At 45.3% G+C, this 24,089-nt stretch overlaps 1 protein-coding gene across 2 annotated transcripts in view; it reads right to left on the bottom strand.

Annotated features, from left to right (window-relative positions):
- Window positions 1–24,089, bottom strand: part of Slc22a23 (solute carrier family 22 member 23) — a 170,505-nt gene that overhangs the window by 42,922 nt on the left and 103,494 nt on the right. The gene's annotated exons all lie outside the window — the stretch shown is intronic.

A 24,089-nucleotide genomic window follows, 5' to 3' on the forward strand; every position in this document is an offset into this window, starting at 1 on the left:
GCCCTCTCGGCCTCTGCAAGGCCTCTCTTCTCACTCCCTGTCCCACAGTCATCCTTTGCTCCTTGTCCTACACCTTGTCCTTGTACTCAGGGAAGACTCTAAGTTCATCTCCACCATGAAAACAAAACAGACTGACCACACAGTATAAAACTAAAGTAAAGCCACTTGGGGCACACTATGACCTAGCAAGAATCCCCCTGTCCCATACCGAATCCTGCTGACCAAGACCCACCAATGGTCCCTCCTGTTTACAAGAGCCTGTTCTCTTTTATAAATAAGGTAAGTCCCCAAACTTTTGAACTGTCTGTAGTACTCATGGGGCAATCAATTTGGACCCTAATACACGAATCCCTATAGCAATGGTCCTTCATACTAGAAAAACGTAGTTGGGCTCTACACACACACACACACACACACACACGCACACGCACACGCACACGCATGCACACGCATGCACACAAACATACAAACATACACCTATAGACCATGCAAATTTATTTGCTGTTCTTTTTCTCCATTGTATAATAGTCACTTGCTTCCCCCAAGGTAGTGGGGAAAGGGAACACTAAAAGGATTAAAAGAGAAAAAGAAGAAAGGCCCCTTAGGAAAAACTACTCTTCCTGCCTTTATGTGCAGAAACTGTTCCAAAGCTTGGCCCCGTGGCTTGGTTACAACAGCCTATCGGCTGGCTGTCCAGAGACCATGGCAGGGTAGGAGGTCAAAAGCAGTCAGCAGTGGACAGATGAAACGCAGAGTGGATAAATCACACTTGGCAGCAAGGATATCAACAGTCCTAAGGAACACAGGGCACTGTGCCAGCAGGCACCTACAACAGCTCGTTGCAGAAGAAATATAATCCTGTCAGCAATTTCTGCTCTTTCTCGGCTACAAATAATCATTATCATAGCGGCTGGTGAATAGAGGAGGAACCCGGTCTTACGGGATTGAGCTTATAAAGAACATTTTTGACATTAAACTAGGAAAAAAAGAGGATTGCAGGGCCCTCCTGGGCCATTCGCTGTGGTGCTGTCTCTCTCTGTGTCACATCACAAGCTCGCTTGAGCGGTATTTCTTAGCACGGTGAGGTGTGACATTTCTGCTCTCCAAAGTAATAAAGGAAAGTCTTTCTGAACAGGACTAACAGCTGCGATTTCTCCTTTCTCTCATCAAGCACAAGTAGGCTTGTTATGGAAACCAGGAATCCACACTGACCAGAGCAGGCTAGCATTAGAGGCCTGCTACAGACAGATGGAAGGTAAGGAGATAGCACAGCTGTGACCCTTTAAAAAAGCCAGAGGGATGACGCTGGAGAAGCCCGACGCCTTTGTGCTAGTGAGTGTGCTAGTACAACAGACGGTGCATTGCTTGTTGGTTTTCTCTTCACTACTGTAATTTAGTGTCACAGTTATTTGACAATATCTACAACTACAGTAGTGCCCCATTGTCTGTGATTTTATTTCCCACACTTCGGTTTCTTCCATAAACGAAAACCTATACGTATTAAAAATATTTAGTTATGGAGGTGGTTCTCAACCTTCCTAATGCTGTGACCTTTTACTACAGCTTCTCACGTTGTGATGACCCCCCCAGGCATAAAATTATTTTCTTTGCTACTTCATCGCTGTAGTTTTGCTACTGTTATGGATTGTAACTATATGTGTTTTTTGATGGTCTTAGGTGACCCTTGTGAAAGGGTCAGTCAACCTCTAAAGGGGTGACAACTCATAGTTTGAGAACTGATCTATAATTAGTGTGCATGCGTGTGCATGCACACAGTGTGGTGTAGGTGTCACGCCACACTATACTTGTAGATGTCAGGGGACAACTCTGGAGTCTGGCAGCCCCCCCCCCCTTTACACGGGTGTCTAGGGTTAGGTTGCTAGGCTTGTACAGTAAGTAGTCTCACCCATTGGGCAAACTCATTGCTGTGCAATCAGTTCACTTTAACAGGTACATCGTTCTGAGCAGCAGGATGGAACCAGTGGGGCAAATTGGTTCTCAGCCTAACACACCCATGCTGTGTAAGTCACCTGTTAGCTAGTCTCTCAGTGATGTCCAGTTTTCAGATTGACTACCATGCCATCTAGGCCTCAGGTGTGTGTGTGTGTGTGTGTGATTTCTCTGCACAACATATACATGTACATAAGTTACCTGCTTGCTAGTCATTAAGTGATGTCTCAGCTTTCAGGTTGACCTCAATGCCACCACACTCCGTGGAGGTGAATCACCCCTGTCTGACATATCCACACTGTATCCCCGCTGCTTAACATTCAGTCTCAGTTTCAGGGTAACCCACGTGCCATGCTACTACATGAGAGTGATTCACTCCTCCTTCCCACATGTCCACTCTTCATAAGCCCTCGCAGTGGTCACTCAGTGACATTTCACTCGTCCGAAGGATGCTGTGGTACCACATGGCTTGTGCTCAGATGACCCTTATTTTAAACATCATAATGGCCAAAAAACCTCAGGAACAGTGATGCTAGAAACTCAGATATGCATACTAGATGCGATGAAGGGCTTCTTTTAAGAGTTCAGGTTGAAACCACAGAGGAGAAAAAGACACACGGAGGCCGCTAAGGTTGACAGGAAGAAAGCAGCACAGTGCTGACCAGGTTTGGTTCTTGCCTAACGTTCAGGAACCCGCCTGCCACCCATAAGGAAGGACTTGGTACTATCGTTCAATTCATTCAACTAGGGATGCCTAGTTCCACACACTAATCTATAGTTTTGAGCTGTCACTCAGGAACAATGAGGAAACTTCCCAGATCAGGATCAACAGTTGAAGATGGGTGAGGACAGTGGCCCCCTAATCGGCAGGTGACTACAATCTACTCTGACTGCAAATGAGTTGCTATAGCAACTGTATTTATCAGTGTGACTCTCAGTACAACTGTTAAACACCCATGCCTCTTCTCCTGGAGGTCCTCTTCTGTAAGTGGTTGTATGTTTCACTTCTTGTGCCCCAAGTGGGATCCACAGACTTGCAATGTCTGCATCACAAGTGAATGGGCCAGGCTGGTCATGCCTACATTTGACCCTCAGGCCTAATTTTCTCTATTGTCTCTCATTGTGGGCACGTGGGCCTCTTTCAAGGTGTGGAGGACCTACTATCTTCTGACCTCTCCTCCCTGCTTGTGGAATACTAGCACAGACGATGTGACTCCATGTTGATGCACAGTGTGCCAGTGGGCATCTGCTATTCTAGTTTTCTTTCTGGGGAGACAGGAAGAGAGTAGGGCACAGGTGTGATCATTTGCTGATAACTACCTTTTTGTGCCTTAACTCATCAGAAACTCTTTGCAAACTGCCCAAATCTAACTGTGCTAGGAGGGTATCTATTAAAAAATGTGAAGAAAACAAAAAGTAATTATCAAGGAGCCACATGCACGTTAGGCTTGCCATCGATGGCATGTTCCTTTTGAAAGGTGAGAAATCAGGCTTTTTGGAAGAGCACAGAAAATATCTGTCACCACTTCTGAGCAGTAGCCATACACATCATTACTACAAATGACATAGTCAGCCCTTACCAGTTACTCTGGTCTCATGGTCTATATTGTTCACCTGATCCAGTGATTTTTTTTTTCTTTTTTCAGAGTAGGCCTTAAGTTTGTTCTATAAGACATGAGGAGAGGAATAACACTCCTTTTTGTTCCTCTGCATCTTTTATTTCATGGAAGGTCAGAACCGAGGTGCCGGGGGTATAGCTCAGTAGTTCAGCACTTGCCTAGAGTAGGACCCAGGATTCCCAGAATTGCAAGAAGCAAAACAAAACACAAAACGCAAGGAATACAAACAGGTACATCTAAGAAGACCATATCAAAAATCCCATTATTAAAATGACTTCTTCTCAGGCTGCAATGGAGCCGGTTACAAGCAACCCTTAGAAACTGGCTGTGATGGTTAATCCTCATTGTAAACCTGAGTTTGGACATTTCCAGAGATATTTAATTAAGGAGGGAAGACACACCCTGAATATAGCTGACACCACTTCATGAGCTGGGGTCTCAGAGTGAGCAGAAAGAAGAGGGGAACGCTTTGAGCCCCAGGGTTCATGTGACCAGCAGTCTCACACTATAGGCCCCCACAACCAGAGACACTCTTGTCAGCATGGCTTCCCTCCAACTGTGAGCCCCAAAGAGCCCTTCCTTAGGTGGCTTCTGTCAGAGCCTTGAGAAAAGTAACAAATACATGAGCAATGCTTTGCTGATAGGCAGAGAAATCGCTGATCGTTCTGAGAATTGAACATCCTGTAAGATGAAGTGGAGGCCTTTGGTCAAGAAGTAATGGGAACTGTAGCCAGGATGGTTTGAGTCCAGGCTGTGGGGACAGCTCTGTAGGAATTATGGCTTTGTTTGGAGGCTGCAACTCAAGAAAAATCTGCTTTTTTTTTTTTTTTTCCCAAACTGGCACACATTTCTTGGAAGAAAAGTAAGTTGTGTTGCCAGAGCTGTCACTTCTGGGGATAATGGGGGAGGGGGAAGGAAGAGAGAGAGAGGGAGGGGGAGGAGGAAGTAGAGAGGGAGGGGGGGAGAGAGTGGGGAGAAGGGAGAGGAGGAGGGGGAGAAGGGAGCCAGGAGAAGAAAGAGGGAGAAGGAATGAAAGGGAAATGGAAAAGGGAGAGGGAGGAGGGGAGAGGGAGGAGGGGAGAGGGAGGAGGGGAGAGGGAGGAGGGGAGAGGGAGGAGGGAGAGGGAAAGCATTCAAGGCAGGTTGCTATGAGATGATGGTACAGTTGCTGCAGGGATATATGGAACCTCCAGGAAACCTGCCTGAGAAGCTGCCCAAGCTCACTTTGGGAATAAGATGTTTAAGGAGAGAGGAAAGGGGTTCTGCTTCTTGAACAGTACTGTGGCAAGGATACATATACAGGCTTTAGACATTCCTTGCTTAGATAATGTACCTTTTCTTTTTTCTTTTTTTCCAATGATGGGACTGGAACCCGGGAATTTACACATGCCAAACGAGCACGATACAGCTGAGCAACACTCTCGGTTCATAGTTTTAAAAGATGCCCTATGTTTCTTGTTTATGAAAGACACCTCTATGGTAGATAGCAGTACCCTAAGTGACATCTGGAGCCACTGTCGTGAAGTACCATCCCTGTTAGCTCCTGGATCACTGGCTCAGGATCTTTCTGTGTTAAACCATTAACACTGTGGAATCTCAAGCCCCAGCAGGAACCCAGAGCTCCTGCTGGTGTGGGCTGACAAAACATTCACCTGGCTTCCGAACCTCCTCATCAGAGATAAGAGTTAGCAAGGGGTTAACGTTCTCCTCACACATCCTAGGAAGTTGCAGAGAGAGAGATACTCAGTTAACTTTGCCCTGGAGTCAGCACTCCTGGCGTTTAGTGGAAAACAAATGACATACAGCACATAACCTTTGACACTGATTGTAGAATAGCCAGTCCCACTCCCTATAGCATGCACAGAGTGGAACGCAGCCTTTATGCTTTACTAAGTACTTCTTTTTGGAGGTACTGAGTGTGGAAGCTGGCCCTCATAGGGCACACGCTGGGCAAGTGCTCTGCTGCTGAGCTAAGCCATGCTCCCAGCCTTGACTTTGTTTTTAAAATGCTGTGTCTGCTGACAGAAGGTAGGGAGAAATGTAGATGCTCTTGGGATAAAGTGTTCTGGAATTCTCTGAGTTCACTGGGTTCTTCTAGATTTTGTTTGGCTGGCAATAAAGGAATATATTAACTGGCTGACACTATTTAAGCCAGAGAACTACAAATTCTTAGAATCTGTGTCCTTGGAACAAAGTGTGCTTCGCAGGGACCTGCTGAAGTAAAGACTATGGCTGGTGTGTGGGTGGGAGGAGGGGCGGGAGGTCGGGTGTTCAAATACAGTCTCTGTTCTAGGAATTGTGCTTCTGTTTCCTTGAGTAAATTGGAAAGGACAGTCACACCAATGGTAGCTGCACCACACATGGGACAGTCTGAACTGTGTCTGCACAGAGAGTTTGTGCTCTTGCAATACATGTCCAAAGAGAGCAATCGAAAGGAGGGAGGAAAAAGCTACCCGGGAAGACCATCTTCTGGGTCAGTCATCAGGCAGGGTGTGAGGGTGCAGATGGAGCGAGGCCCCTCCTCCCTGTCACACAGGTCCCTTCCAAAGGCATGCCACCTTGGACATGCAGCCCGCTCTTAGATGTGTGTCTTTTCTTCCATTGCCTTTTTTCACCCAGGAATCCAGGAAGAGAAGTTCTGAATGTTTGGGAAAGAGAGAGAGAGAGAGAGAGAGAGAGAGACAGAGACAGAGACAGAGACAGAGACAGAGACAGAGACTGTTCCTGACAGCTGAGCAATTACACAGGAAATGTTTTACATGAAAGGCAGCTCTTGCAGTCCATACAGCCGCGCAACCCTGCCAGACCCAAGACAACTTGGTTCAGAGGCTAAGTTGTGTAGTTCCGTTTTCACAATACAGGTTAGGGCTTTTCAAAGAATGGACTCTTTTCTCACATGCTCCTCTGACCTCTGATAGATTAGCAGCCCACTTTAGCATGCGGAAGAAAAACAGGAAGTCAAGGGGGGCACTACTCCTTCTGGAACCACTTCCTGTATCTTCCCTCCTGGTACAGGCTTAGGGCCACTGAGCCCATCTGGTGACCCACAAGATGCTCCTAGGACAGTGGTTATCAACCTCCCTAATTCTGTGACTCTTTCATACAGTTCTTCATGTTGTGGTGACCGCCCCCACAACCATAAAATTATTTTGTTGCTACCTTATAACTATATTTTCATACTCTAATGAATCATAATATAAATAACTGATACATAGCCTCCATGGCAGTCCTGACCCACAGGTTGAGAACCAATGTCGCAGAGGCTTGTTCTATCATGTTTGTAACTAACCCCCCCCCCCCCCCCCCCCCCCCCCCCCCCCCCCCCCCCCTCAGCAAGGGGTAAAACTAAAGCTGCTGCCTCTGGCCCCTCTGTGTCCCACCGCTCTTTCCTTCCTGTCCAACTCTCCGGGCTGTGCCTGGAAGTACAGGCAACATTTAATGATTACTGCCATGGGCAAAGACACAGGCCCTGAAACCTTGGAGACCAGACCTTCAGCCATGCGATTGTGGGATCCTTATTATAGCAAGAGAGCCCGAAAATTGCTGGGCACACAGACCCAAATAGCATCCCACGGTAGAAAGCTGCTATTATCATGACAACTCCAAGCCTTCCCTTCTAGAGGAGAACTTCATCTTGCCTTTTAGCTAAGACCTGCCAACTGACTGGTATGACCAAAAGGATTGGAAAAGAATGGTTTTCTCCCTTCAGAGGAAAGAAGAGAAAGCTGAGGGACCTTTTAAATATTTCCTACAAATCACATTCTACTGTCTGCCAGGCATATAGATGTGAACAGTTGAAAGCCAAGATGAAAAGGCTATGCCTTACTGATATGGTACCTACCATATCACCAGTGCTCTGAGCATGGCAGGCCACGGGTGTCGACGAGCATCTTTCAAATACATTAAACTCATTTAAAACACAGTTCCATGACGTAGATATGACTTTTAGCCCTCATTTTGTATAGCAGAACTCTGAGGCTTAGAGTGACTCTCACAAGGAAGAAGCAAGGTAAGAACTGAGGCGAGTGTCCTCATACCGCTCATGCCTTTGCTGAGGGCAAGAGCTGTCTACATGTGGACCAGAATCTAAGTTCTAAGGAGGTGACCTTTCCTGACTGCTCACTGATGCCTTTTACAGCCTAGGACTGGGCTGGGCACAGTAAATGCACAGCAGTTTATTTCTCTCTCTCTCTCTCTCTCTCTCTCTCTCTCTCTCTCTCTCTCTCTCTCAACAATTTACTTACTTATTTTATTGTTTTATCCATGTACACTATTCACACACACTAGAGGAGGGAATTGGATCCCATTACTTAGCTCTTTAACTGTTGAGCCATCTCTCCAGCTCAAAGAATTATTTTTTAACTTAAAAAAAAAAAGGATTTATTTTATATGCTCTGTCTGTATGTATACCTGCATGCTGCATGCCAGAAGAGGACATCAGATCACACCATAGATGGTTGTGAGCCACCATGTGGTTGCTGAGAATTGAACTTAGGACCACTGGAAGAGCAGCCAATGCTCTAACTGCTGAGTCATATCTCCAGCCGTGCTCTGTTTTTTGTTATTGGTTGTTTGATTTTGTTTTCTAACCTGTAGTTTTTTTTTTTTCTGAGATTGCTAAAATTTTTGCTTTTTAAAAAAATTTTATTATCTATTTTTATTTTATGAATATTTTCTCTGCATGTATGTATGTGTACTATATGTGTGCCTGGTATCTGAAGAAGCCAAAAGAAGATGCTAGATCCTCTGGAACTAAGGTTTCCGATAGATAGTCATAAGCTGCCTTGCTGCAAACTGAACCCAGATTCTCTGTAAGAGCAACCAGTGACCTTAATTGCTGAGCCATTTTCTAACCTGGGCTTTGTTTTCTTGATGGTTAATTTTGAGACAGGGTCTTGCTTTTTATAGCCCAGGCTGGCCTCAACCTTATGATTCTAAAGCAACCCAGGGAATAAAGTATTAAATTTAACTTGCAGGATATAGTCCATCCTCAGGAAGGCTAAGGCAGGAACCTGGAGGCAAGAACTCAAGCAGAGACTGTGGAGGAGCACAGTCCACTGGCTTGTTTAGCTTTTTCATACACCCTAGCCCCACCTCCCTAGGGATGCACCACAGTGGCCTAGGGTCTCCTGCATCAACCAGCAATCATCAAAACGCCCCACAAGCCAGTCTGTTGGAGGCAGTTCTTAAACTGAGGTTCTTTAAAACCTAACCAGAACAGCCTCCCAAGTGCTGCTGGGATTACAGGCATGTGCTATGGCACTCTGCCCTCTTCTGGGATTTCTGCAACAGAATCGATCTTGGGTGAGCTTTGTCATTGACTCCACGGAAGCTGTCAACTATGGAAGTCATTAAAATCCACACCATGCACCCATATGCTGACAGTAACTAAAGGCAATGTCAACTGTGAAGGCATGGTGAACCATAATGTTCTACTTCCTTTCTAGATGGGAAATGGTTTCCACAGCCTTCTGTCTTTCTTTTAAACCTAATATTACAACAGTTCAAAGGAAGAACAAGAATTCAAGTGCTCATGGTGTTTTTGGCTTTATAGTATCCACTGTTTAAAAACAATGGGTGATATTTGGCAGCGAGTGCTTAAGAATTGGACACTTTTAGACTCCTAATAGTTAATAGAAGCAGAGAAAGTACAGGAGAAAAATGACTTTAAATATCAGAACAATTTCATATAAATGTGATTCTTGCATGCCAGGTCTGTCTGCTGGGTGTTTCTAAGCTAGATAAAGAACCAGAGAGGGGGCTAGGTGGCTGCAGGGTCCAGAACACTGTGTGGAGGCTGCCATTTAGTTTTCTCATTAAAGAGTCTTTACCCTCCACTCCTCTGGCACCAGCTTTCCTATGGGTCAAATTCACACTCAATAAGAGACCATGGATGAATGCATGCATCCCAGTGAGGGAAGCCTCATAGGACTTTGAGCTAGAAATCCTAGAGGAGTGCTAGCCAACAAAATAACACCTAATCCTTTCCAACTGTGTCTGTATCAACACACTTAGTTCCCCAGCTGCCAGAAGGCACAGGGATTTCCCAGCTTGTGTATCTTATCACCAGCATCCTTTATTATTATTATTATTATTATTATTATTATTATTATAAACCATATTTATTCATTTACTCTGTGTGTATGTGTGTGTGCACACATGCATGCACACATGTACATGCAAACACATATATTCATATACTTCCAGAACATGTGTGACATGGCATGTGTGGAGAGGCCAGAGGACAACTGTGGGAGTTGGTTTTTCCTTCCATGTCGGGCACTGAACTCAGGTCATCAGGCAAGTGTCTTAACTGATTTTTTGGCATTTAAGTCATTATTTTCTGTCTTTACCTCTCCTTCCAACTCTTATATTAGGGATGGGACCCAAAGTCTAGGTATTTGCTGGTCTATTATTCTACCAGAGTTTACCCCTAATGCTACATCTTATGTAGCATCTGCCTTTAAAAAATACCTTTCTTGGGTCTAGAGAGATTGCTCAGAGGCTAAGATGGCCTGCTATTCTTCAGGAGACTTGAGCTCAGCTTCTAATACCCATACCAGGAGGCTCACCTCTGACTATTAGTCCATCTTCAAGAGACCAAATGCCCTTCTGTAGCTCCCCAGATCCCTGCATTTACATTCATATGACAATACACTCACATAATTTAAAAATAAAAATAAATCTATACAATAATTGTCTTGGGTTTGTTGCTCTTATAAAGGATGTAGGTTCAATTCTAAGCTTCTGCATGCCACATGGTGGCTTAGAACTATCCAGTTCCAAAGGCTCTGGAGTCCTCTACTAATTTGAGAGGTTTTCTCTCTACTGTCTCCTTCCCTCTAGAGCTACTGCTACCTGTGCCCAGTTTTCTCATGGAATAGTCTTGATGAAGAAGCCCAGTGGCTTCGATGTGAAATAATCACTTCCCCACGGGACTGTTAATCTGCTCTCTCATGCCTCAGTTTAGTCTCTAAACTGGAAGTCTGACTAATTCAAGAATTCTGGAAGGAGACTCTACAAATGTTGTGTCTGCACTTCACACTGCGGAGGGGAGATTATGACTCAGCTTGAAGACAAGGCTGCTGTGTAGATTTACAGGCTGCTCCTTAGCTTCCTGTCCTAGCTATATCCATCAGCATTCTCTGCTAGCTTTAGCATCCTCTGTGGACCAGGGTCAGAATTAAAATCCTTACTTGGAGTGCAAAGACTGGATGATTATTTTTTCCTTCTATCTTTCCTTGTCTGCTGCTCTTAATTTTAGTTATTTTGTAAAGAAGAATTTGATATTCCAGTGAGGGTCATTCTGTTTAGGATGGATGTCATCATCACATGCCATCTAGCCCACCAACCTGAGGGGGTCTCATATCACTCAGAGCAAAAGCAAAGTGTTTCAGGATGGCTCCAGCCCCGGTGTGCTCCTGACCCCTTCCCTGTCTTTAACTTCCCCACCTGCCATTTCCATCAGTCACTCTAGCTACACTGGCTTCCCTTAGGTTCACATGCCCGGCAGGCTCCTACCCAAGTGTCACTGTATCGTGAGTGATATCCAAATCCCCCTCAGTTGGTGATTCCTGCTTCTTACCTCCCCATGTTCCTGTAGTAGGGGAAGTGTTCTTTGGCATGGAGATCTGCATGGCCACACACCATTTGCTGCACCCTCACCTGGGACAATGTTGTATACGTAGGTTCCATGGCCCTGTTCTCAGAGAGTGGGGCTGGGTCCTGTAAACCGGGGTGACAGACAGTGTAGTGGCACTGATGCATTTTCTATTTAAGGACGACCGTTGGCATGTCCTAAAAATATACTACTGACCCCTCCTCATAACTGGGAGGGCTAGTTTACCGGTTTGTTTTAGAGATGACAAAACCATACAGTTGGGAGGTCTAGAGCATGAACTTGTAATGTACATTTCTGATAACTGCCCAGGTGATGGCTCTAGAAGCAGGGCTCTGGGCACTGTAGGGCCTGCAGTATAGGTAGACTGTCACACCCACCAGCACTGCGGTCCCTGATTAGTGTTCTCTTTGCAGCACTGCCATATTAACACTAACAGCAGCATGGGGGAGGGGGACGCAAGGCTTGCAATACCAGGTGGCCTACAAGCCTTGGCACCATCAGAGGTTGGCTTTGCTGCTGTGTGTGACTTTTCTCTGTTGGGCGAAAAAACCCCACCAAAACATAGTTTTCAATGCCAAAGAGCAAGGAAGGCAGAGGTACAAAATGCCCTGGAGGTGCAAAGAAATTGAAAATTTCTATTTCAGATGAAAGAAATCTTAGAGAACATGGAGCAGGGCTGCTGGAGTTGGGTCCTAGTCAGATAAGGCTCATGTGGAATTGGTGGGTGTGAGAGGGGAGCCCATAACGAAACACCCAGCTCTTGCCTTGCTTAAAGATCTTGAAATTCAATTAGCAAATAAAACAAAGCTGAGGTCACACGAAACACAACAAGGGTCAGGGGCTGACTCATGCTGCCAGTCTGCAGCCACTGATCCCCATCCAACCATCTCATTTTATTAAAGGGGAAAATAAGGTCAGGGAGTCAGTTGGTGGTAAAGGCAAGGCTCGGTTCCAAGCCTCGGGCTCTCTGACCTCACTGCATTGGCTTTGGAGAATATAACCAATGAGGATTGCTTTGGGTTTAGTTTTAAATTGAGATTATAATAAAAACAGAAATTAGATCTGATAGGACACATGGCGGTTAAAATTAGCATCCCCCTTCTCCACAAGTGGAAAGCCTTCCTGTACTGCGTTCAACATTGAAACACCGGCCAGTTAAACAGGGAGTCAGATCAGGCCAGCAGCAGGAAAGCCATGTTTAAGAAACAGGTCTGTGGAGAGGGACTGTGTTAGCAGAGAGCTTTGGTAGGTGGTTTTCTGTCCAGCCCAACTGAAGTACTTTGAGTAGGAGCAGTTCTGAGACTGACTAGGGCTGAGCGCCATCTTGTCTTTTTGGCTCATGGTGTCTGCAGTGCAATTGCCTGTATAGGAGGATGGGTCACAGACAGTTGGATACCTCTACACCCCAGTCCTCAGCCAAGCCCTCCCTCAGGAATTTAGCTATTCAGCCCCATTTCTGCAGTGAATTTCTCTTGTCTACATGTCCATGTGTTTATCATGGAACAAAGATTCAGAGGGCAGAACGTTCTTGGGTCCTAAGTAGGGGACTTCACAGGTCATGTTGTGGTCACCACACGTGTCGCACTGTGTGCCAAGTGTGGGCTCAGTAAATAGATGCTGAGTAACATTACTGACCTTCAAGTAACAGAATTCTCCACTAGTCAAATCCCCCGGTGTTTAAGCCAAATTCTTCCTCAGCTGGACTCAAGTTTATTCCAGTGTGACTCTACGAGCAGCTGTGTGGCCTTGGGGCAGCCACTTCACCTCCTAAAACCTTAGTCCGATGGAGGGGAGAATGGAGTGCTTCCATTGCAAGGAAGAACCAGCTTACAGTCGCTTCTGAGAAAGTCTCCCCTTTGAGAGACCTTTCTGCTCTAGGTCACATGACACATTGTCAGCGGTTACTGCTCGCCCCTTGTTGCTCTCACAGGCGAAAATTCTGGAAGTCCAAACCCCTAGTGTGGTGCTCACGGTCTCCACGGTCACCTGTTTATTGGCCTGTCTGTTTCCTCACCTGCTGTTCTCCTCAATGTTCTTGACAAGCAAGGCTTTAAGCTTCATGTTCCCCTCCTTCCATTCCCCACCCACTGTCTTGGTCCACTTAAACCTGTTCCTCTTACTATCATTGACTAGCTTGGCTACTTGTCCTCTATTTCTCCCCGACCCCCCTTTGTCTGGACCACAGAGCCATGCTCTAGAACCCTTGAAACTACCTTCTCTGTAGCTTGGTTGCCCTCACAGCCGTGAAAGGAAAATCAGGCTTATTTCTCTGTGTCCTTCTCAATGCCTGGCATTTGCTTCACACTTAGTTGCCCCAAGAACACCTACTGAGTAACACAGGAGTCTACATGGGTGAGAAAGGCCCTTTCCATGAGGGCTACCTCCAAATGGGTAAATGAAAAAAATCCCCATGTTCTTTATTAAACAATTACATGAAGGCCAGATCAGAGCCTCTGAGAACTGCTCCTAACACAAAAGAATCCTATTCTTTAAAGCTGCCCTACCACAGAGGATCACGTGGGATCTTCATCTGATTTGGGTGTCCACCCATCCCCACTTGCTGCCTAAGGCAAGGGCAGGGAAGTTACAGTACTATAAAGAATGGGAGCAGCAGTTATACAGGAAGGGTTTGGCTGTGCTTAGCATCCCTGTCTCTCATTCTTACTTGGAAGAAACCTAATCAGGAAATAATTATGATAATTATGATCCTCATTTTTAAATGGCACTCCTCTAGCTTCTTGCTCAGTCAGGCTAGGTGTTTCCTTATTTAATCTCATCTGTAATGCTTTGACCAACTCAGTGGCAGCGCGTTTGTTACTTTTCTTCTTTTTCTTGTGGTGCTGGGGTTGGGACTCTGAGCCTTGTTCAAGCTAGGCAAGTGCGCTGCCACCAAACTATATCCCTAATGCTGGTGCCACACCCTTTCAAGGTCTCTTATAGCTTAGGATGGCTCCTAATTTACTATGTAGCCAAGGATGACCTTGGTCTTCCTGGGTTCACCTGAAAGTGCTAGATTAAAAGGGGTATGCTATCATGCTTTGACTCTCTCTCTCTCCCTTCCTCCCTCCCTCTATCCATCCTTCCCTCCATCCCTCTCTCAACTGAACCCTACCCTCAACAACCCGATACCATATCTAGCAACATAACTTGCAGCCCAGCTTCCCTAAATACAGCAATACAGAAGGTGAAGATAACCTGAGTTCAATCTTTGAGATCCACATGATGGAAAAGGAGAACTGATTCCCCAAAGCTGTCCTCCACATGCATACTATGGCATGTATGCACCCACACACAAACACAAATACAACTACATTTTTAAAAATTAGGAAGGTAGATGACCCTGCAGTTACATCTTTAAAATTATACCACTTATAGTTGCAATAGCTTTTTTTTAATTGTTTATTTATTTTATATGAATACACTGTATTTGTTTTCAGACACACCAGAGGATGGCATCAGATATCATTACAAATGGTTGTGAGCCACCATGTGGTTGCTGGGACTTGAACTCAGGACCTCTGGAAGAGCAATCAGTGCTTTTAACCGCTGAGTCATCTCTCCAGCCCAGTATGATAGCTTTTACTTAAACAAGAACAATGCTATGAGAGAATTAGAACTCTACGCAAGGTAAAAAGAGGGAACATGAGGATGAGCCCAACTCTATAAGCAATATAGATGATCTCCTGCTCTAGTCTGAAGACACCACTTCTTCAAGCAGAGTCACTTTGCCAGTGAGAGTGACCACACAGAATAGGGAGCAAGAAAGGGACTACACGGGGGTCCATGGGTGAAGTGCTGCCTAGGCCAGACCCTGAGAGACATGGAAAGGTGCTAAAGGAAGGAGTGGGGGTACAGGCACCTATCACAAAGATAAAGGAAGGGCAAAAGTGGGAGGAGCCAACCACTTCCCAAAGATCTGCGTCTCCTTTGTCAGCAGCCTCTGTCTATGGAAAGGGTCTTGTAATTCAGAGAAAGTACAAGCAGTGTTTCCCTGCTCTCTGCATCTACATGGTAACAAACTGGCCTGAACACAGGATTTTGGTGGATGGGGAAAGCAGGCAAGTAACTTCAGACTCTGCCCTGTTTTTGTGTGAGTCTTAAATAATAAGCTTCAGGTCTGGAGAGAGACTGTCTCAAAAAATTAAGGTGAAGGGTAATAAACGAACAGACCACATATCCAAGTCTGGCTTCTTCATGTGCAAACATAGGCAACCACATCTAAACTTACACATATGTTCATATATCACACACATGTAGACACATGTGTGTTCTCTCTCTCTCTCACACACACACACTTTTAAAATAAATACAAGTGACTGAATCCTCCAGTGCCCATTTTCCCACCTTCTTCCCTCCCTGTGGGGAAGTTCCAAGGCCCCAGAGCCTCTCCTACAAAGCCACTGTGACTGAGAAGGGTGGCTTGGAGTGTGGGGCAGGAGACAGGGTCACTGGAATTGAGGGTGGCTGGAATTGCCATTTTCTATGTTCTAGCCATGTGACCTTGGGCAAGGTGTTTAAACAGATACAGCCTGGGTAAATCGTTTCTAAGAGCGGGATCAGACAAAAGCCTGCACCTTCACTCAGTGTCTAGAGCAGTGCTTGAGTGTAGTACCTTAGGAGCATAGTCAGTCAGACAGCTATGACTGGCTTTGGACTCCCCTGCCCCTCCCCCACTGGCCTTGGAACCCCCCTCCCAACCCCCTTTAAGCAGTGACAGCATCTAAGACAAAATGCCCCTTTAGTTCCAAGAAATCAACACAAATGAACTTCTGTAAATGCTTATAATTTGCAAAAGTTGGGGGCTTTTTGCATGAAAATGGCAGCTTGCAAAGTGACCTCATCTTTAACCACAGCCCTTTCCCTAAATGTTCCTTTGTGGAAAGGCAAAAACTGATTTTCAAAATCCCACATGAGAAAGCACCAGACAATTGCTGTAGTAAATGTCTAAGGTGACACAACACAAGCCTTGTAGAAAACAGATGCCAAGGCTGCCTGTGAAAGGCCAGCCTGTCATGTGCTGGAGCCTAAGACCACAGAATCCATGGGCTGAGAGCAATGGGAGGGCAGGAATACTTCATGCATTTGTTAGGAAACAGAAGTAACAAAGGGTGCCGATACTCTGTGTAAAAGAGCCCCATTTCCACACTGAATTCTTTCCTTAGGGTGGTATTAAATGGACTGGGCTCAAGCCTGCCTTGGATTCCACATACACATAGTGGTCCAATTGTCACACACGCCTGTCAAACACTCCTAGTCACTCAACACCACTGAAGCAAACTTCTGCGAATCTGGGGGTCACAGGGTCCTGAAGGAAATCATTAAGAATGTAAAGGCACTTCACAGAAAGAGGGGATCTCCACCCTGAGTTTTCAGAGGCTGCTGAGACTCACCTGAGAAACCCTCTCAAGCAGAAAGAACTTAGAAAGCATTCCCTACACTGGAAGGAAAAATGTGAAGGGACTCAAATGGTAGCAAATGGGAAACTACCAAACACAGCTGGTAGATCAAAGCAAAACTTGCACGGAGCCCCAAGGACCCTTCACGACAAGATGAAGTTATAAAGACTCGTTTGAAGTTCAACTTTACTTAGATATCTGTCAGACCTCCCTGGAACCCCCCTGCAGAATTAGATAGCTTCTCTCCCTTCTTGGGGTCCAAACTATGAAAACACAGGGTGGGAAAAAAAAATCACACTATTCTACTGAGGTTTGAGTCACAACTGCTGTTCCCAGGGTATCAGGTGACATTCAGATGCAAATGTCACCATAGAAAAGCTACAGCAGACATCTGGGGGCCAATGTTCAGCCTGTGCTTCAGAGTCTCATTAGGCATCTCTGACCAAGCAAACAGGAGAGAGAATGGAGGAACACCCACTGTGAGCAAAAATCCCCAGTGGAGCACTGGGGGCGGGGAGAAAAGGCAGGCAAAGTGGAAAACAAGCCGGGGCCTGGCCTATCTTCACACTTGGTTAAAATATAACTCAAGTCATGTGCTTTGGGAAAAACAGATCGTGTAAATTATTTCAAATAAGGTTAACAGTTTTGTTTTTTTTTAATGATAACTTAAATCTTGGTATATTTCTCCCACTGCGTAAACGAATCTGAGCTCCTAAGTGGTTATATATGCATTGATCTGTGGACAGAGGATGAACTCTGCTCAATAGAGTTCAAAAGATTATCCAAGTTAGTGAGTCTGAAACCAGTGGTTTATCCCGGGACCAACGAGGTGGAGCTTAAGTTTCAGGTACAGCTGTGTGAAAACTTATTTTCAGTTACCATTTTATCCCTTTATCCCAAGATGGAGCTTGTAATTTCAAGCCAAACCCAATGTGGTTTGGTGTCTGTGCTGGGTAGTTTTATGTCAACTTGACACAAGCTAACGTCATCTGAGAGTAGGGAACCTCAATTAAGAAAATATCTCCATAAAACCAGGCTGGAGGCAAGCCAGTAGAGCATTTTCTTAATTAGTGACTGATGGAAGAGGGCTCAGCCCCTTGTGGGTGGCGCCATCCCTGGGCTGCTGGTCCTGGATTCTATAAGAAAGCAGGCTGAGCAAGCCATGTGGCGCAAGCCAGTAAGCAATACTCCTCTATGGCCACTGCATCAGCTCCTGCCTCCAGGTTCCAGTTCTGTTTGATTTCCTGTCTTGACTTTCTTCAATGATGAACAGTGGCGATACAGAAGCATAAGATAAACAAACCCTTTCCTCCCCAAGTTGTTTTGATCATGGTGTTTTGATGCAGCAATAGAAACTTTAACTAAGACAGTCTCCCTTCGCCCCCCCCCCCCCCGCACTGATTTGACTCCATCAAAGAAATCCTGCAGCCAAGAAATGAGGTAAAAGCAAAGTTGAAATGCAGGCAACCAAATACGAAACATAAACCATCATTTTGCATTTAGCCCCAGGACCTCAACTCTTACCCACTCTGTGAGTGCGTGCATGTGTGGATGCTAGGTCTTGATTCCCACTCTGTTCCCTTACTATATACAGAATTTCAGAGTGGGACTTTTTTAGGACAAGACTTCTCTGACCCTCAGTAGACTGTCTTGGGGGTCCTATACCCAACCCAGGATAGCCTAGGAAGCCACATGTCCCAGGAGGTTCCTGGAGCCAGCTTAAGAATCCTGGAGAGGTGGCCCAGCAGTTAAGGGGACAGACTGCTCTTGCAAAGGACTGGGATTCTACACACACACACACACACACACACACACACACACACACACACACACCAGGTGGCTCATGACCACTTCCAATTCTAGCTCCAGGAGGGGCTTTGATGCCGCTGGACTTTGAACGTTTGCACTCAATGTGCACATACCCCACTCCCATGTAGACAGTTAAAATATTAAAAACATGTCTTTTTAAGAAAAAGAATCCTCCAGGACAGCAAGGACTATACAGAGAAACCCTGTCTTGAAAAACCAACAAAAAGAAAAAAAAGAAAAAGAATCCTCACTAGCAAATGCTGGGGGATAGCAGCTGGGACTTTTACAGCTGCCTCAAACCACTATCCTAGAAGTAACACCTTCATACTGGTGTTCCAGTGGGAGGCCTTCTCTGCTTTCTCAGGTACAGTATTTGGAAGTCCATGAATTGCACTCATGGAAGAGAAGCATGAGAAAAGACACAGCTGACTCAGGCACTTAATCTGACTGCTAGAGTCTGGCTACTGAATGTCCCCGTAGGCCCAGATGTTGATGGTTGGTTGGTGTTGGGAGCTCAGGATGTTACCCTGGAGGTGGGAGAAAAGAAGCAGGGTTTGGTGAAAGTGCGCTCCCATAGGTCAGCTGGAAGCTGCCTTTAAAGAAGACTGACGGTATGTCTCTCCTCTTCCCTCTTTTGCTCCCTGACCCAGAAATGAGCCATTTTATTCAATCACACACTCTTCCGTGCTGTGCTATCTTGCTTGGGGCCCAAAGACAGAGACAACAGATTATATACTGACACTTCCAAATCTGCAGGCCACAGTAAATGTATTGTCTTTATAGTTGATCCTCTCAGGTATTCTGTTATAGTGCTGGAAAGCTGAAGAGCACACCGAAGAAGCTTACAAAGTGCCGTAAAAACTACCATTGGGGCTTTGAATATTATTTTAACAAACAGAGCAGTGTAGAATCTCAATGACATACAAAGAAATAATAATGAAAGGTTTTAGTAAGGTCTGCTTGTGCACTTTCTCTTTGTGACATAGGCTTAGCTCTGAGGACCAGAGTCATGCTTTGTCCCTGATAGAGAACTTCTCTAAAAGGGGATCTGTGACAGCTGAACTGTTTCAGAAGGCGCTCATCTTAGGTAGATGACAGGAGCACCCATGGAATGTCTTCCTGTATCTGTCAGTTTGTAAAAGTTATCAGCTCTCAACACTGTGAGCCTGGAGGCATGTTAGACTCAGAACTTACTGTCACCCACACTTCCACACATTGCTAACCACCATGGTTAGGAATGAGGCAGCCCTTAAAGCCAGCTGTCAAATGGGCTGAATGGTCTATAGCACCCAAGACTTGAATGGAGATCTTATTTCAAACACAAGATTTAGCCCCTTGCCCCCTCTCTCCCCTGTATGTGATCATTCAAAGACATCTTCCTTTTAAACATTTTTTTTTTTTCTAATCAGACTAGCATAATTTATCAACATGGCCATTAAAGAACCCGGTCCTTAATGAACTGAGCTTATCAACCAGTACTTGCTCTGATGTTTGCAGAGACATAATTAAACACCCAGCAAGCAGCCAAGTGGCTGAGGACACAGGTTGCTCCTGAATTACCCATCTGCCCCACACATAATGGCAATGATTGATGACCTTTGGGAGGAGACCTAGACCCAGGGCTAATCACCGGCAGACATCCTTGCACTCTGGAGAACAGCTCTTATGCATGCCAGAGAGAAGGGAAACACCTCATGTGGGCAAGGACAAACAGGACAGCATGTCATAAAGGAAAAATGGTCATACAGCTATCAATACATAGAACAGCACTGCCTTCAATAAATGCTAGACTTGGTCATTTGCTGCTGAGTTAGGGCTTGTTTTTGTTAGTTAAGGGAGTGGAATCGACATTAGAATACATAGTCCAGTCCTTGACAGCACTGAAATACACTGGTGTTGGCATTTTTTCTCATAGAACCACTCTGTCCAAAACTGGAGGCACACATGGCTATTTCAATTAATTAAAGTTAAATAAATTTAAAATTCAGGTTTTTAATTCCATTAGTTATATTTTAAGTGCTCTACTGCACAGCACTGGCCTAGAAAGTGATGCTAAAATATTGAAATGAAGATAACAAGCTAGTATTCTCTAGTATATGTAAGTAGGAAAGAAAAGACAAAGTTAAAATTTCAAATTATATAATGTTTTGCCTATACTGAAATGGTATAAGAAACAACGAGAAATACTTACAGCCTAGTGCTTAACTTGGTCAAAGTGCTGCATGTGTATTTCCATCTGTATTTCTGTAGCTATAACAAAATATTTGGGGTTGAATCCTTAACAAAGATTCAAAATTCTGGTGGTTGGAAGGTCCCCAAAATCATAGCTCCTGCATCTAGAGAGGGCACCCTAGCTTCACGTACCTAGAAAAGTGGGAAAGCAATCCAGAGTATCAGAAGAAACTGAGCACACACACACGGCATGGCCTCACTTTATACTAACTAACCTGGTTCTTAAATAGCTACATCACTCCCTTCTAAAGATGGTTCCCTCAAGTCTTCCTGGTAGGATCAATCAAAAGAATCTATGGTATCCTAATCCACAGAGGACTACATTTCTAGCTCATTCAAACCATAGCAAGTTTCTGTATTGTCTCCATTCTCTACTCCCCCTTTTCTGAGTAAATAAATACCATGGAAATAGTTTCATAGGATCCTTTATATGTATTGTATGTGTGCGCATCCACACCCACATGTGTATGTGAGCGTGTGTATGCATGTGAAGGCCAGATGTTAATGTGAGTTGTCTTCCTGAATTGCTTTCCACGTCAGTTTTTGAGACAGGGTCTCTCACTAAGCCTGGGTCTCACCAGTTCTGCTAGGTGTGAGCTGGCAAGTGAGTCCCAGAATCCTCCTGTCTCTGCCTTCCCAGCACTAGAATCCTAGGAACACCCCAAAGGCCTGGCTTTTTACACAGGTGTCAGATATCTAAACCCAAGTTCTCAGGGTTGTGCAGCAAGCAACTCATTGAGCCATCTCCCTAACCTCTAGCTTTTAAAAAGATGGATCCTTTTAATGAGTTGTGTAAACATTGCATTGAAAAATTCAAAGGATACAAGTAACACAGTCATATCGTTAAGAACTTGGCCCTGGAGCCAAATTGCCTGAGTCCCAATTTTTCTGGGAAACTCAGAGTAATTCTAGAATACCTGAAACTCCATTAGGGGTTAAGGTAAAACTAATCCAAAATACACAAAATAATGTTTAAATACCTCCCTTTAGAGGTAGAAATGGAGATCATATCTTGCAAGAGCCAACTCTAAACTTTAAGCATACTAAGGCAAGTCAGTGTTTGGCCACCAGGAACAGCTTCAATAGCACCTTTTAGTTTATAATTTTAGAATAAGCTTCTTGCAATCTATTCACCCGCTGTCTTGCTAAAAGAGAATAAGGGTGTGTGTTTTAGCTTGTAGTGGAAGTGAAAGAAATGGCCTTTTGGCAGTACAGGGAGCTGGGCCAAGGGGACCATCTTTCTAGTCTTGGTGAAGCCTTCAATGTGTTTGAAATATCAGGAAGCAAAGGGGCTCACCACTGTGCAAGCTTCTTTTATGCAAAGAAAGTGGCTGTTTGTTGCTGGTTGGCCAGACAAAAGATTCCCTGTGGAGACAGTAATGAATTGTCCTTACATCTGAATGCAAGGGACATCTGTCCCATCCAAATTCTATCCACTCTTGTCACATCTACTATATCCCCAAGTCCAGCAGGTTCCTGGTCAGCATTTGGAAAATGAGCTTCAGTGGCCACAGAGATTCAAGTGACCAAAACATGAAGGCAAAAAGCATCGCTTGAGTTCTGGATGCCACCCCATGCCACCCCATACCCCATTTGCTCTTTGAGGGAGATAACCCATTTTTGTCATGAAGAAAGTACCAGAAGTCTATAATCTCAAATCATGGCATCCTGCATGAGACCAAGCAGATGAGAAACATGGGAGCCATAGCTATATGTATGTAAAGCAGCATCTTATTTCAAGTGCTACGGACATAGGAATATATTTCTGTTACTATTTGCCTCAAACAATCAGGTAGTAAAACTGGCTTACTTAATGCTAAACAGACCCTTTTTGGGGATTGTCTCTGGGTTTGCGTCCTATTTATAACCTATTGTGTGGGCAGCTAAGTAAGCCTCTGTTAGTTATCCCAGTGCCTCTCATTCTCCGAGTGGAAAGGCTGCTCTGGGCTTCTCTGGTAATGCAGAATACTGGCTGGTGACAGTCAAGTGACATGGGACACAACTGTCAGCTCTTTTGCTTCTGACAGGCTTCCACTTCAGCATTGGCTATGTGTGCCTGCTACCTGCAGATTCTCAGAGCTGCTCCAGGTCTGAGCTGAACATGTCAGACCCCACCCTTTCCTCCCCTGCATGGTCCCAGCGTGTGGATTCATCCCACTCAGGGCCAAGATTCTGCTGATTCAGAGTAGTCGGGGTCACCTCCACATCTTTTGTCACCAGCTTACAGCTCATTCCCAAATAACCGAGGGCCAGTGGATCCTCTCTAGGATTCCAGTGCTACAGGATTAGAGCTGCACCTCTGACTGGGATTCCACTGCCCATGGCTCTGTTCCAGCCTCTCTCTCAGTCTCTTGGAGGACCCTGGAACATTACTCGCTGACTTTCGGTTCCCCAAATGCACCCTCCAGATGCCTTTCTGCCACACCTTTGTTGTCTCAATCCTCTTGTGAGAAACACTCAGTCCTCACAGCACCAGTGAGGCATTCTAATCCTCATAAGATCCAGGTGAGAGTCCTCCTCAGCCCAGGTGAAGCTGGCTTGGATCAGGACATACAGCTATTATCTCCTGCTAGCATTTAAAGAACATACACACCTTACCCCTTTAAACTCAACACAAACTGTGGGAACTTTACGACAATACAGAAATATAAAAATATGTGTGAAACCATCAACAATCTAAGCATGCTCAAACTGCAGTTTCCTCCCGATCTTTAAGAATTATCTAAAAGGTCTATTATCAGCTTGCATTTATTTTTCAGAATCTCACTGTCAACATTTCTCAAAGTCATTGAAGACACTGCATCCTCGAGGAGTTCCTGCAAGGTCTGGCTGGGAGGTGGCGGCATTGAAGCCCTCACTGTCAGGCTGGATCTCTGGTCATTTCCCATTGTAGTCTCACTACCACACACCCATGCACACCAGCTTCCTTTGCATGACATTGGCTCCTTGTGGAGATGGATCCTTCTACTTCTTGCACCTCCATGGCTATCATAAAGAACAGACATCAGATGATGCACTGGCAGATGCTGTGCCTTGCATGCCCAGGTTTCATGTGACGTTTACTTCTAACAGCAGAACTATGGAGTACTCACTAGGACTCCAGTGGCAGAGCTCAGCAACTGTTTCCCTTGGTGAGAGGCAGCAGGACGAGATCAACCACAGAAGGGTGTCCTCAAATGTCATGGCTCTCTGTTTGGGGCTCCTGACTCTCTATCTGGGTCTTCTGGATGTCAAGCTTTCTTCAGATCTCTTGGCCCTCTGTTTAGATGGCTTGGGTCTGTCTGGGTCTCCTGGGCTGCTCTCTTGTTTGTCCCTCTCTTGGACAAAAGCCCCTCCACTCAGTCCTCATACTTATGGGACACTTGCGATTCTTCCCAAGCCGACTTTTATTCTCCTAATCCTAACTCTCCAGACCTTGCCTATTCTTTCTCCTCCTCCTAGTCTCCTCCCCCCCCCCCCCCC

Source organism: Mus caroli, chromosome 13, assembly GCF_900094665.2.
Source record: "Mus caroli chromosome 13, CAROLI_EIJ_v1.1, whole genome shotgun sequence".
In the NCBI taxonomy this organism is placed as follows: domain Eukaryota; kingdom Metazoa; phylum Chordata; class Mammalia; order Rodentia; family Muridae; genus Mus; species Mus caroli.